This window comes from Ursus arctos, unplaced genomic scaffold (assembly GCF_023065955.2).
Source record: "Ursus arctos isolate Adak ecotype North America unplaced genomic scaffold, UrsArc2.0 scaffold_9, whole genome shotgun sequence".
Lineage (NCBI taxonomy): Eukaryota > Metazoa > Chordata > Mammalia > Carnivora > Ursidae > Ursus > Ursus arctos.
This window is the reverse complement of record NW_026623111.1, coordinates 39,731,180-39,745,301: the sequence shown is the minus strand read 5'-3', so window position 1 is coordinate 39,745,301 and position 14,122 is coordinate 39,731,180. Positions and strand designations below refer to the sequence as shown.

The 14,122-nt window shown below is 46.0% G+C and overlaps 1 protein-coding gene across 2 annotated transcripts in view; it reads left to right on the top strand.

Annotated features, from left to right (window-relative positions):
• USP46 (ubiquitin specific peptidase 46) overlaps window positions 1–14,122 on the top strand; it is a 158,491-nt gene that overhangs the window by 72,164 nt on the left and 72,205 nt on the right. The window lies entirely within an intron of this gene.

Genomic DNA, 14,122 nt, shown 5'->3' with positions numbered 1-14,122 from the left:
GCCAGGCACAATGAAACAAATCCTTTGTTTCCTCTGTTTATATATAAACTGTGGGTTGTAACTATTGAAATCTCTCCTCTTCTCTATGGCATTTCAGGAAGGGAAAAAAAGAGTACAGTAATTAATTTTTAGCAGCAAAGAGAAAGCTGGTGTCTTTCTATGTACATCCTTAAAACCCAAAAAACTCTCTAAATCAGTTTCCTGCAATCATATTTTCTAATATAAGTAAGTGGTTATTCCAATAGAATATATATATTCTAATATAAATAAGTGGTAGACAGTTGAATGTATCTCCCAAAAACAAGTGTCTGAGATCTAACCCTCTGGTATCTGTGAATGTGAACTTCTTTGGAAATAGGGTCTTAGCAGGTATAATCAGCCAAGGAGCTAGAGATGAGATCATCCAGGATGTAGGGTGGGCCCTAAATCCAAGGGCTGGTCCTTATAAGAGAGAAAAGGAGACGCAGGCACAAGGGGAAAGCCAGTGAAGACTGAGGTAGAGCTTGGAGAGATGTGTCACCAAGTTAGAGAACAGCAGAGATTTCCAGAACCTAGGAGAGGGGCATGGGGGATGGATTCTCTCAGAACTTCCAGAAAGAACCAACCCTGCCAACACTTTGATTTCAGACTTTTGGCTTCTGTAACTGTGAGAGAATAAATTTCTCTTGTTTTAAGCTGCCACATTTGTGATAATTTGTTGTGGCTGTATTAGGAAACCCCTATAACACTTATGATAATAAAAAACATTCCGAATAATTTTAAATCAGAAACTGAAAAAAGTCACAGTGTAGACCTAGATCTTCTACTTCTGCCAGTACAAATGACACCCCTTCCTCACACCCTCGCCCTTTATTTTTTTTTTTTTATTTTAAAGATTTTATTTATTTATTCGACAGAGATAGAGACAGCCAGCGAGAGAGGGAACACAAGCAGGGGGAGTGGGAGAGGAAGAAGCAGGCTCATAGCAGAGGAGCCTGATGTGGGGCTCGATCCCATAACGCCGGGATCACGCCCTGAGCCGAAGGCAGACGCTTAAACGCTGTGCCACCCAGGCGCCCCACCCTCGCCCTTTATTTATCCGAAGTCACACATAGTTGGGAAAAGGGCAGGTTCTGGTTAACGATGGTGTCCCACAGCAATACCCATGTTTTTAAGGAATCCAGATATGTGAACTGCGTTGCACATAAACCATTCATTGACGATGCAGAAGGCCCTGCATCCTTGGAGAGGTCTGAAAGTTGCCTGTGATGTCCCCATCACGCTCACCCTGACATCCAGTTAAGCTCACAGGCCATAGACATTATCTTCGAAATACCTCTTGAACGTACCACTTCTTGCCAGCCCTCCGTCACGCTCTGGTTCCACCCCCACCCTACTGCAGCAGCCTCCAAGTGCCCTCTGCACACCCGCTCACTGCACCGCAGGCAACCCACTGTGCTCGCCATGCCCAAGTATGCTACCTCCTGCCGAAAATTCTTCCACAGGTGTCCAGGGCTCCACCATCACGAAGATCAAACTCCTTGAGAGAAGAGACTTCTTTTTCTTCTCTTCTCTACTTAGATGACTAAAAGAGTGCATGGCCATAGCAGGGGCTCAATACATGTCCCTGGAATGAATGACTTAAGCAAAACTCGCCTACTCTAGCTCGGATCTAATCCAGTCCCCCCATGTGTGTGACTTTGGGGAGAATCACTGAAGTCCTCAGGCTTCATCCGGGGTCCTGCTCTCCCTTGCTCAACCTGCCTGAGCCACACTGGACCTCTCAGGTCTTTGCATATGGTGGCTTGCTTTCTTCCCGAAGGGTTTTTGCTGGGCAGCCGCGCCTCCTTCTCAGACCTCTTCTCTTACGCAGCATCTACACACAAAATGCCACGTCCTCGGTGACACTTCCCAGTTGAGGTGACATCTCATTATAGAATCTCAGAGGACTTTATGCATTTCCTTTACCTCGCATATGGCTGTAATTACAGTTGACCTTGAAACATGTGGGTCCACTTAGATGCAGATTTTTTTTTCCCATTAATACGGTATAGAACTATAAATGTATTTTCTCTGCCTTGTGATTTTCTTAATAACATATTCTTTTCTCTAGCATACTTTATTGTCAGAATACAGCTTATAATACATGTAACATATAAAATACGTGTTAATGGACTATTTATACTATTGGTAAGTCTTCCAGTCAACACTAGGCTATTAGCAGTTAAATTTTGGGGATGTCAAGAGTTAAATGTGGGTTTTTGACTCCACAGGAGGCTGGTGCCCCAACCCCTGCATTACTCAAAGGTCAACTGTATATATTTATTGGGTGATCACGTGTTTGGTGTCTACCTACCCACAATGATTCCAGTTCCATAAGAGGGTAGATAGGTTCTACCGTATTTCCCGCCGTATCCCCAGAGCTGGGCACAGTGCCCGGCACATAGCAATTGCTCCATTAAGATTTGTGGGACGAAGGATTTGCCTTGTGGTGTCTCTGCATTGTCATTATGACCATATTAAAGGGCACAGCATGTTTCTGGCTTTGCGGTTCATGATATATGGGCATTCACAGTAACATTCACTGAAACCCAACATGGGTGGAAGATTCTATCTGATACGAGATCTCCTGTGGGCTCTCTGCTGGTGTATGATGAGCTGGGGTGGGGAGAGGCAGAGGTGGGATGTGGCAGGGGAGAGGGGCGTAAGAGGAAAGGTACAAAAAGCAGCAAGAACATTAGGGCTTTGGTCTTGCCCCTGCCTTTTGCACCCGGCAGTCCTGGGCAGATAAACTCCCAGTCCCAGTAGGAGAGGGAACAACAAGATGGAGTCAGAGGGAGGAGAGAGGGCAAGTCCACACCATGCTTCACAGACGGCGAGCTAGAGAGACAGTGAGCCTCTTTTTGGGAAATATTTTTCTAACTCTAAACTTCATGGTTCCCCTGAAAAGGAAACAATATTTAGCAGTACTTAAGTTTCATTTTCTCCCTGATTTGGCTATTGTGATGTTTAGTATATCACCAGGCCAAGAAAGTGCAAGGCAGGATGGGAATTGACACTTCTTGAGAGCGTTCAGTGGACCAGGTTCTGTGCTGCTGACATTTGTCAGTTCCTTGCTTGCTTCCTTCCTTCCTCCCTTCCTTCCCTCCTTCCTTCCTCTTTCTCTTTCTTACCCTCCCTCTCTCTATTCCTTCCTTCCTTCCCTCCTTCCTCTTTCTCTCTCTTTCCCCTCTCTCCCCCTGCCCCCCACTCTTCCTCCCTTCCGTTCCCTCTCCAGCACTGTGTTAAGCACTGGGAACGTACTGATGATTAAGACACGCGCGATTCCTGTTGTCATTGGGCTCACCCTTTAGTGTTGACATCCTTAATCCTCCCAACAAACCACTGCAATACATATTATTTTTCTGGTGGAGAAACAGGCTCTAATAGGTTAGGGCTATTTACCTCAGGAAATGGCAGAGCTGGAGTCACTCTTTAACCAACATCCCTATCATAAGCTATATCTGATCCCCTCCTTCTCAGGCTACATGTGCTGCCCTTGGGAAGGTCACAGGTGGCAGCAAACAACCCCCCCCCCACCTGGTTTAGGTGGCGATAGGCTGGGTGAGGGAGGGGCACGGGCAGGGGGCAGGAGCTCAGCTTCACACGGGAGCCTGGCAGGTGCTGTTGGTGCCGACCCACGTCCCCCCCGCCCTCCGCACCCAGACACACGGCAGAAGTGTCCTACTGCCAGCCGCGGGGCTTCTCCACGCAGAGGTTTGCTGTCCGTCTGGGCGGGAGGTAGGCTGACAGGCCAGGGACTTAATGCCCTTGGAGGATCCCTCAGCCAGGGACATCCCTCCGTGGCAGGTGTTACACGGCCTCCCAGAGCTTCCCAGCGCTGCACCACGGGGGACACTTCACGGGCCTCCTTCCCTTCTGTCCCTCATTTCTCCCCTTCCTGGGATCGCCTCTAAAATTAACTGCTTGCCTTCGAAACCTTGTCTCAAGAGTCTGCTTCTGAGGATTCCATCCTGAGAAAGGCAGTAACACTTCACATTCTGGCACATTCCAGTACTAACCTTGCCTTCAATAGCCACATCACCTTGGGAAAAGTGATTTCGGTGAAGTTCGGTTTCCTTAGTCTTCGAAACGGGGAGTGATAACAGCTGCCGGGTCTCCCTCTCGGGGGACGCGTGGGGCGAGCCGATGAGAAACGCCTTTGTGAGTGATAGAGTCCCCAGAAACTTGCGGAGCCTTGGTAGAATCAGAAATGACCTGTGGTGTTGGAACAGCTGAAGTGTTTGCACACCCCAAGTTCAAAGGCCCCCTGGGGGCCCCTTGATGACAATCCTTGTCATTGGACCCTCAGAAGCAGTCTGCAGGTTTGCAGCCTGTCTCTCTCAGTGGAGCGCCTCCTGGCGCTTGCTGAGGGATGGACGTGACTGACGCTCTGGAGAGAGGATCCTAGCCCCCCCCCCCCCGGGGCCCTCACCAAGTGACAGGGGGCACCCCTTTGTGGTGAGGAAAAAAGAAAATGCAGCCAGATATGCTTTATTTATTTATTTATTTATTTATTTATCTATTTATCTATTTATTTATTTATTTATTTATTTAAGATTTTATTTATCGGAGAAAGAAAGAGAGAGCAGCAGGCAGAGGGAGAAGCAGACTCCCTACTGAGCAGGGAGCCTGACTTGGGGCTCCATCCCAGGACCCCAGGATCATGACCTGAGCCAAAGGCAGATGTTTAACTGACTGAACCACCCAGGCACCCCAGAAAAGCTTTTTCTTTCTTTTTTCTTTTTTTTTAAGATTTTATTTATTTATTCGACAGAGAGAGAGACAGCCAGCGAGAGAGGGAACACAAGCAGGGGGAGTGGGAGAGGAAGAAGCAGGTTCATAGCAGAAGAGCCTGATGTGGGGCTCGATCCCATCACGCCGGGATCATGCCCTGAGCCGAAGGCAGACGCTTAAACGCTGTGCCACCCAGGCGCCCCAGAAAAGCTTTTTCTTTAGGTTAAAATGAACTGTGTGACGATGTTCAGCACTCGGAGACCCTGCGGGTCTAAGCAGGGGCCCCACGGCGGAGTCTGCACGCTTTCAGTCTTCTTCCCACGGCTGCCGTTGGCAAGTCACCGTGGATGTTTCTTCGAAGTCTGGTGCTTTGCTGACTTCGTGGCCATCACCAGCCATAACCCCCCGGAGAGCCCTGGGAGGGAGGCCCTGCTCCGTTGTCCCGTGTTGCAGACTGGCGCCGGAGAGGTCCACACTGTGCCCCGGATCCAGGGGGCACCAGCGGCAGAGCGCAGACGTCAGCCAGGCAGTTGGCACCGGAGCCGGGACCCTCAGCCTCACGGCTGCGCTGCCTCCCCGGGGAACTAGAGCAGTGGGAGCCACAAGACCTGGGTTCAAAACCCATGGAGATTAATGATTGCTCCTTCTAGAGTGGTTGGGAGGATTCGTTGAAAGAATGCACAGGCAAGGGATTTATACAGTGTAGAGTATTATGCAAATACTGTGATTTTGACAAGGATTACATGGAAGACGGAGGGAAGGAGAAGGCAAGCTGTCATACTGACTTAGAGGGACGGGCATAACAGGAGTGGTGGAAACCAACTAGGGCTCCCCAAACCCATGCCTCCTCTTTCTGGGGACAGACTGAATCTGCATTGCCCGGCCTCCTTTGCTGTTAGAGAGACTTCTGCCACTAAATCGTCGTGCATGCTTTTCCTTGCTCTCTTTCCCTCCTTGTCTGCTGGCCAGCTGCAGAGGGTCCAGGGGTGACCCTAAGGCTTGCCTAGAAGATGGTGGCCCCCACTAGGCTGCCTGTCCAGCAGCCACTTGAGGCTTGCATGAGTAAGAAATAAAATTGTCTCATGTGATAGTCACGAAGATTGGGGTTCTTTGTTGCAATAGTGAGTGTGCCCTCTATAATAGAGATGATGAGAATGTTTGCCTAGTTTCCTTTTTATTTATTTATTTATTTATTTATTTATTTATTTATACCTTTTGGCTCAGACCAGATAGAAATCACACTCTGGAATTGGAGGGGTCCATCCGTTGGATAGAGACTGCTTTGTCCGAGCTGACCAAAGCTGGCATTCTTGCTCCGTAGTGTTTTAATTAACACACCAACCAACAAGCAATTTGCTGTCCCTTTAATGTCATTTTCTAGCAAAATGAAAAACAGGATCTGCATAATAGTAATTCTGAGAAACTTCGGGGATACATACTCTGGTATTAATCCTATTCCCAAATCTCGTTATCCATGGAGAATCCCCGACGAAATGTACAGGAGCTCGAGTCTACTTTAAAGTGCAATCATCTCCTTAGAATGGAGGCTTTGGGGGGGGGGCTGTGATTTGCGGAATGTGGTTTAAGTTAAGCTTTCCCAGCAGGGGGCTTACATAACGGCAAGGATTCCTCTGTTGGCTAAGCGCCTTTAGAAGGTCACCATAATCAACCACACTTTAGAAACCTGGCCCAAACTCGGAAATGCAGGAAAACGCAAGAGGAAGCCTGCCGTCCCCCCATGAGAACTGGGGCACGTCGGTTTGGGATGCTAGGCCAGGAATCTCGGCAATTACAATCACCACGGCAGCCTCTGAAAAACCGGAAGAAAGGTAAAGAGCATGTCAGGAGCCCTCCGAAACTCAGCAGCACCGCGGGGCCGTTACAGCCTCAGTGTTTGTCCCCACCCACCTTATGCGGGAGCCTGAAGCCCCAAAGTAATGGTAGCAAGAGCTAGGGCCTGGGGGAGGGAATTAGGTTTAGGTGAGGTCATGAGGGTAGAGCCCCCCCTGATGGAAGTAGTGTCTTTGTAAGGAGAGGAAGGGACTCCAGAGTTGCCCCCTTCTCCATCCAGTGAGGACCCAGTAAGAAGGCAGCCAGCCGTCTGCAAGCCAGGACGAGGGCTCTCAGACCCCACCGTGCTGGCACCCTGATCTGGGACCTCTCAGCTTCCAGAACTGTGAGAGATATATGTGCGTTTAAGCTGCCCGGTCTGTGCTGTTTTGATCCAACAGCCCGAGCTGACAGTGGTTTACTCTGCACTTCTGTTTAAAAAGAGGTGTTCTGGGTTTAGAATGCAGACACTGGGTGCTGTCTCTTGACTCAATGATCTTTTGATGACTCCGTATGTTAGAACCCTATGAGAGTCATTTCCTTTCTTTTTTTTTAAAGATTTTATTTATTCATTTGACAGGGACAGCCAGCAGAGAGGGAACACAAGCAGGGGGAGTGGGAGAGGAAGAAGCAGGCTCCTAGCGGAGGAGCCTGATGTGGGGCTCGATCCCAGAACGCTGGGATCATGCCCTGAGCCGAAGGCAGACGCTTAACGACTGTGCCACCCAGGCGCCCCAAGAGAGTCATTTCCTTTCTGAAATCTGAGAGATCCAGGAAATCCACCCCAGTAAGCAGTTTGTTCTAATGGCATCTCTCCAATCACACGTCCTCCCCTTACTTACAGACGTGTAGGCGCGGTTGTGCTTGACACAGACAGCGGTATCCTCCCCCCAAGCTCTCAGCGCTCCCCACTGCGGAGCACGACCAGGAGGGTCTGCTGCTTTGCACTTGTCTCCCATCAGATCTGCTGTCCGGGGCCCGTTTTCCTTCAAGTCACGTGGGCGAGGCGTCCGTACCCCCTCCTCCGGGTGGTAGCCATGTCAGCTCATCAACTTGGCTCTTTCTTCGAAACTTGACGGTACATATAATGCAAACCGGCTTAAGCAGAAATGGGAGATGTTTGCTTCACCTGGTTGAAAACTTCAGCTGCTAGCACGGTTTGATCGAGGGTTCAAATAATATTACCAAATTCCCATCTCTCTTCCTTCTTTCCTTTTATGTCCTTTGTGTCTCTCGCTCAGCTTCATTCCCCTCAGTTTTAGTTCTGTTTCCTGCCCACCAGGTTCAAAGATGGCTGTGGCCCTAGGCCTTCTGATGTCTAAGCTTCAAATTCACCAGGAAAGAGCTCTTGCTTCTTCTTAGCATTTTTGCGAAAGGTCTCATTGTGTTTCCCTGGTTCGAATTAGAACATGCTGAAACCTCAGACCAACCGCTGTGGGGAGTTTGAATGAGCTGCTTGGCTGAAGTCACGCGTTTCATCCTTGGTGACTGGGGACTTGAGGGGGATGATGGGTTGGGGGAAGAGAGGGGCAGTGTGCATCTGAGCCCCATAAGAACGAGGGAGAATGGATTCCTAAAAGTCAAGGAGAACAGAGCCTGCTCATGGAAGCAGCTCGAGTGGACACTGGATGACCCCAAATCAACAAATGTCCATTACCAGTCCTGCCCAATCCCTAACCCTAACCCTAACCCTAACCCTTCACGTTAAGATAACGAAAAGGTCTATAATTCCCTAAATAGTAAAAGGAGAGCTCAAGTTTCCCAGTGTTTTTGCTCAGGGTTGTATGAGAAATGTTATCTAGAGTGTAAATCCAAGTGCTTTGGAGAATCAAGTCTCAGACGAGAAGGGTGTTTGTGGGAACGTACACGCATACTGTCAGCCTCGAACAACAAAAGGTAGAAAGGCAGACAGTTAATTACAGCAGCTACCCTGTCAGCACTGAAGCATTGTGTTCAGCACTTTACATGTGTTTCTGTGTCTAACGGAGAAAACGCAGACATTAGAAATTAGGATGTTAGATCCCCAGCTCTGCAATGGGTGCGGAGGGACATCTACTCCAGACCTCAAGGGGGGTCAGGAAACATTGCCTAATCTTGCTAGGCCACTAACCCACCATTCTGCTCCCAGGGCTCCATTGCCTGTACTCTTTCTGAGAATCTTTTTTTCTTTTTAAAAGTTTTTTATTTAAATTCAATGTAATTAACATATACTGTATTATTAATTTCAGAGATAGAATTAAGTGATTCATCAGTTGCATATAACACCTGGGGCTCGTTCCTTCAAGTGCCCTCCTTAATGCCCATCACCCAGTTACCCCATCCCCTCCCCGACCTCCCCTCCAGCAACCCTCGGTTTGTTTCCTAGAGTAAGAGAGTCTGATGGTTTGTCTCCTTTTCTGTTCCTTTTTGAGGTTCTTAAGATTTAAAAGCCTAAATGAATCACTTCTTATCAATTTAGAACGAGCAGGTATATTTTTCCTAAAATTGGTCTTACTGCCTTTAAATTTAAGCTCTAAGTCATTCCCACTAGAATGTAGGATCCACGAGGGCAGGGATTTTCCCCATTTTCTTGCCTGTGGTATGCCCAGCATGTAGCACAGTGCCTAGCACAGAATGGGCTGCCTGTCCAAACCTTCCCAGCTTCCCAAACTGTTAGGGGCAGTTAGTTAGGCTCTAACAGGGTGCCTGGAGGCCAGCCGGTCGGCTCTCGGGAAAGTCCAAGGCCTGTCCTGGCAGCACTCTAGAAAGAAGCCACGAGAAGCCAGATCAAACCAGGCAAGCCCAAGATGGCTGACAAAGTAGGCCGGAAAACCCTGGCCCGACAAGGAAGGAAAAGCTGGAAACCCTGCTCCCAGCACTTCTCCAAACTAATGAATATTCCTCCCCCTTGTTAACAGCTGTCAATAAAAGAGACCCAGACCCCAAGCACAGTGTGAGCTCTCTCGCTCTCGCTCTCTCTCTCTCACCCGCTTGGTAAAACGAAGCATCTCAAGGGAAAAGAATTAATGATCTCTAGACTGATCTCCTACCAGAGAAACCCACCAGGCAACAAACCTTGGGTACACAGAGTTTCCGTTATTTGTCACTTGGTTTCCAAACTAATTTTTGAGGACTTAAAAAGAATAAGGTAGAGATGTAAAATGGGGTCGGCAAAGAGGCACAAAATGTCAATGCACGGTGGCTATGGGGGGGGGGGGGATCTGGTTCCCTTAACAGCCAAAGGGAAAAGAACAGTTCCCAGTTCCGTGCTTTGCAATAGCTACAAGCTAAAAACCGATCAGTAGCTCCTCGCTGCCTTCTCTCTCACTATACACTTATCTCCTAGCGATGGTTGCCATGGACTCTGTCTGCACTCCACTTTTGTAGATTGAGTGTCTGTCCTTGGGGGCATCTCCACAAAATTCCAGTAGCTCTGGTTCTGTTTGAACCAAAGTCACCCCCGGCATGTCTGCCACTCCCACACCCAGCACACACACTTCCCAGTTCATAACAGCTGATGAAGATACCTCCTGGGAAAATTCTGTCATGGCTATTGACTTCTAACCCGCCAATCCATTAGGTCCCCAAAGAGGATTAAAGCGATGATGGAGATTAGTTTTTAAAAAAAGAAAGAAAAAATTTCATTGTAAAGGTTGACTTCTAAAGCTTTCACGCCCCAGGGGTAGGTTTGGGAGACTATTGGCTCAGATGCCTGTTTCTCCGTGGAAATTGTTCTGAAGGGACGTGGATTATTTTCATTCTCTAGGCCTGGGCCTTGGAACCTCAGAGTGCCCTCGAGGAAGCAATCTTGCAATTAAACTCAGCTCCGGGGACGCCCTGCGCTCTGCAAATTTACTACGCAGAAGCATGAAACATGTATCTTTTTTCCTGATACACCCTTCTGATATCCCCGAATTATCCGAACAGTATAATAGGGGTACAGTCATCATTTCTTGCCACAAAATGACCCAGGAAAGCAGAACTTTGTCCCTGAGGAGAAATGGAAAGGATAAGAATCCTGTGTACAAAGAAGGTGATTTTGTTTTAGATACTTTATTGCATTTACTCACAACGTATGTTGACTATCTCTTCTGTGCCAGGCACTGTGCTGGATGTTGTGATACAATAATAACAAATGAGACCCTCCCTTCCCCCAGGGGTTCATGGTCCAGTGGGGAAACAGACACAGAAACTTCACTGTAATACACATCTCTAGCGGTACTTTTAGATAGGTTTGTAGGAAGTGTTGCGGAAGTACACGTAGGGTCAGTGCTGGGGGTGGGGAAGAGGAAGCGTGGTGTTAGGGAAGACATCGTGAAGCCATGCTTATCTTTTCACTTTTGTACTGGGAAGGACAAGAATAGCCAAAATAGTTTAATTGGAGCATCTACCGAGTGCTGGCAGTGGATATAAAGATCTAAAGTTCTTGGCCTTGAGAAATGTCGTACTTCTTTTGGGTCTGAAATCTATTTGGTTTCCTATAAGCAGCATTGGCTAGGAAAATACGTACTTCATATGTGTTGATAAGTATCCAGATGCTTGATCTAAAGACTAAAGAAGTGATTTGTCTGGAAAGGGAGAGTATGACTCCTAACATTCATGGAGTGATTGATGAAACAGGCATTGGGCTTATTCTGTGCAGCTTTGCAAGGCAGAAGTAGGGCCAATGTGTGGAAATTACACGAAGGCAGCTGTGAGTCCATTTTAAGAAAGACTTATTTCTCTGATATTTAGAACTCTCTAAATCTGGCATAAGATGTCTTGTGGAGTGGTGAGTGCCTCGTAAAGCAAACATAAAATAATACTCAGGCATTATAAAAGACTGAGCCAGAGTCATTCATTTAACAATTATCTACTATATGCTCAGCATTCTTCCAGGATCCAGGCATTTAATAATGAGTAAGTAATAAATCTTGCCCTCAAGGAAACAGAGGGGTTATGTAGGCAAGTACATACAGTATGATGCATGACAGTAAATTTAAACATACTAGAGGGCATTATGGAAGGCTTCATAGAGGAGGTTCTTTCTCTCATTATTATGTTCAATTAGCCAACATATAGTACATCACTAGTTTTTGATGTAGTGTTCAACGATTTATTATCTTTTTTTTAAGATTATTTATTAGAGAGAGAGCATGAGTGTGGGAGGGACAGAGGGAGAGGAAGAAAGAGAGAATCTCAAGCAGACTCCCCGCTGAGTATGGACCAGATGCGGGGCTCTGTCCCATGACCCTGGGATCATGACCTGAGTTGGGATCATGACCTGATTTGAGATCATGACCTAAGCTGAAATCAAGAGTCAGACACTTAACCGACTGAAACACCCAGGCGCCCCGAGGAGGTTATTTCTAAGCTGAGATCCAAAGGGCAAGAATATAGCCAGGTCAAGATAGTTGAAGAACAAAGCTGGAGGCATCACACTTCTGATTTCAAAACAGTATAGTACTAAAATACAAATAGACGCATAGACCAATGGAACAGAATCAAGACTCTAGAAATAAACCCTCGAATATATGTGAACTAATATTTGACAAGGGAGCCAAGAATACTCAATGGGGAAAGTATAGTTTTTCAATAAATGGTGTTGGGAAAACTGGATATTCACTTGCAGAAGAATGAAATTGGAGCCTTATTTTACACACCTCACAAAAATTAACTCATCGTGTATTACAGACTTAAACACAAGATCTGAAATGGTAAAATTCCTGGAACAGAATATAGAGGAAAAGGTCCCTGACATTAGTCTTGGCGATCATTTTTTTGCATATGACACCAAAAGCACCACCAACAAAAGCAAAAGTAAATAAATGGGACTATATCAAACTAAAAGGTTTCTGCACCGTGAAAGAATCAACAAAATGAAAAGGCAACCTACCAAATGGGACAAAATAATTACAAACCAACCATCTGATAAGGGGTTAATATGCAAAATACATAAGGAACTTAAACAACTCAATTTCAGGAAAACCAAGCAATCTAATTTAAAAACAGGCAGAGATCTTGAATAGACATTTTTCTAAAGAAGACATACAAATAGCCACCAGGTGTATGAAAAGACGCTCAACACCACTCCTCATCAGGGAAATGCAAGTGAAAGCTACAAGGAGATACCATCTCACACCTGTTACAATGGTTCTAACTTTAAAAAAAGGCAAAGAAGGGGTGCCTGGGTGGAACAGCGGTTAAGCGTCTGCCTTTGGCTCAGGGCGTGATCCCGGCGTTGTGGGATCGAGCCCCACATCAGGCTCCTCCGCTATGAGCCTGCTTCTTCCTCTCCCACTCCCCCTGCTTGTGTTCCCTCTCTCGCTGGCTGTCTCTATCTCTGTCAAATAAATAAATAAATAAAATCTTTAAAAAAAAAAAAAAGGCAAAGAAAAGAACAAGTGTTGGTGAGGGTGTGGAGAAAAGAGAATCCCCATGCACTGTTGGGAGCGCAAGCTGGTGCAGCCGCTATAGAAAACAATATGGAGGTTCCTCAAAAATTAAAAATAGAACTAATTGATGATTTGTCAATCCCACTTCTGGTTATAAATCCAGAGGAAACGAAATCAGGATCTTGAGACATCTGTACTCCTGTGTTCACTGCAGCCTTATTCACAATAGCCAAGATAGGTAAACAACCTAAGTGTCTGTCTATGGATGAATGGATGAAGAAGATGTGATATACATATATAATATATTATATACCATACATGTGTACTATATATTATATATCACATATGTGTAATATGATCTAGCGTATATAATATTACATATATTATGTCATATATTACATATCATATGTAATATATGTGGTACATATCATATATGCACTATATAGTATATATCATATATATGGCTATTATTCAGTCATTTGCAACAGTATGGATGGATCTTGAAGACATTATGCTATGTGAGGTAAGTTAGACAGAAAAAGACAAACACTGTATGATATCCCTTGCATATGAATTCTAAAAAAATCACAGAACTCTAAAAATCATAGAAACCGGAGTAGAACAGTGGTTGCTGGGGTGAAGAGGAGGAGAGTGGCTGGAGACATGTCGTCAAAGGGTAAAAGCTTCCAGTTACAAGAGGAATAAGCTCCGGGGATCTAATGTACAGCATGGTGACTATGCCTAATGATACCGTATCATTGGAAATTGCTAAGAGGGTATATCTTAAATGTTTTCACCAGAAAAATGGTAATTATGTGCGGTGATGGAGGTGTTAACCAAGCCTACTGTAGTGCTCATTTTGCAAATCTATGTGTATCATGATCTCAGGGTTGTGGGTTCGAGCCCCACCTTGGGTGTAGAGATTACTTTAAAATCTTTAAAAATAAATAAATAATGCAATACATGTGTATCAAATCATTACATTGTACGTCTTAACTTACCCAACGTTATCTCAACTATCTATGGTTGGAAAAAAAGAAATAAAGCTCCACATAGAAGCACACCTCCAAGATATATGGGTTTGGTTCCAGACCACAGCAATAAGGAAAATGAGCTAATCAAATGAACTTTTTGGTTTCCCAGTGCATATAAAATTCATGTTTATTCTGTGCTGCAGTCTATTA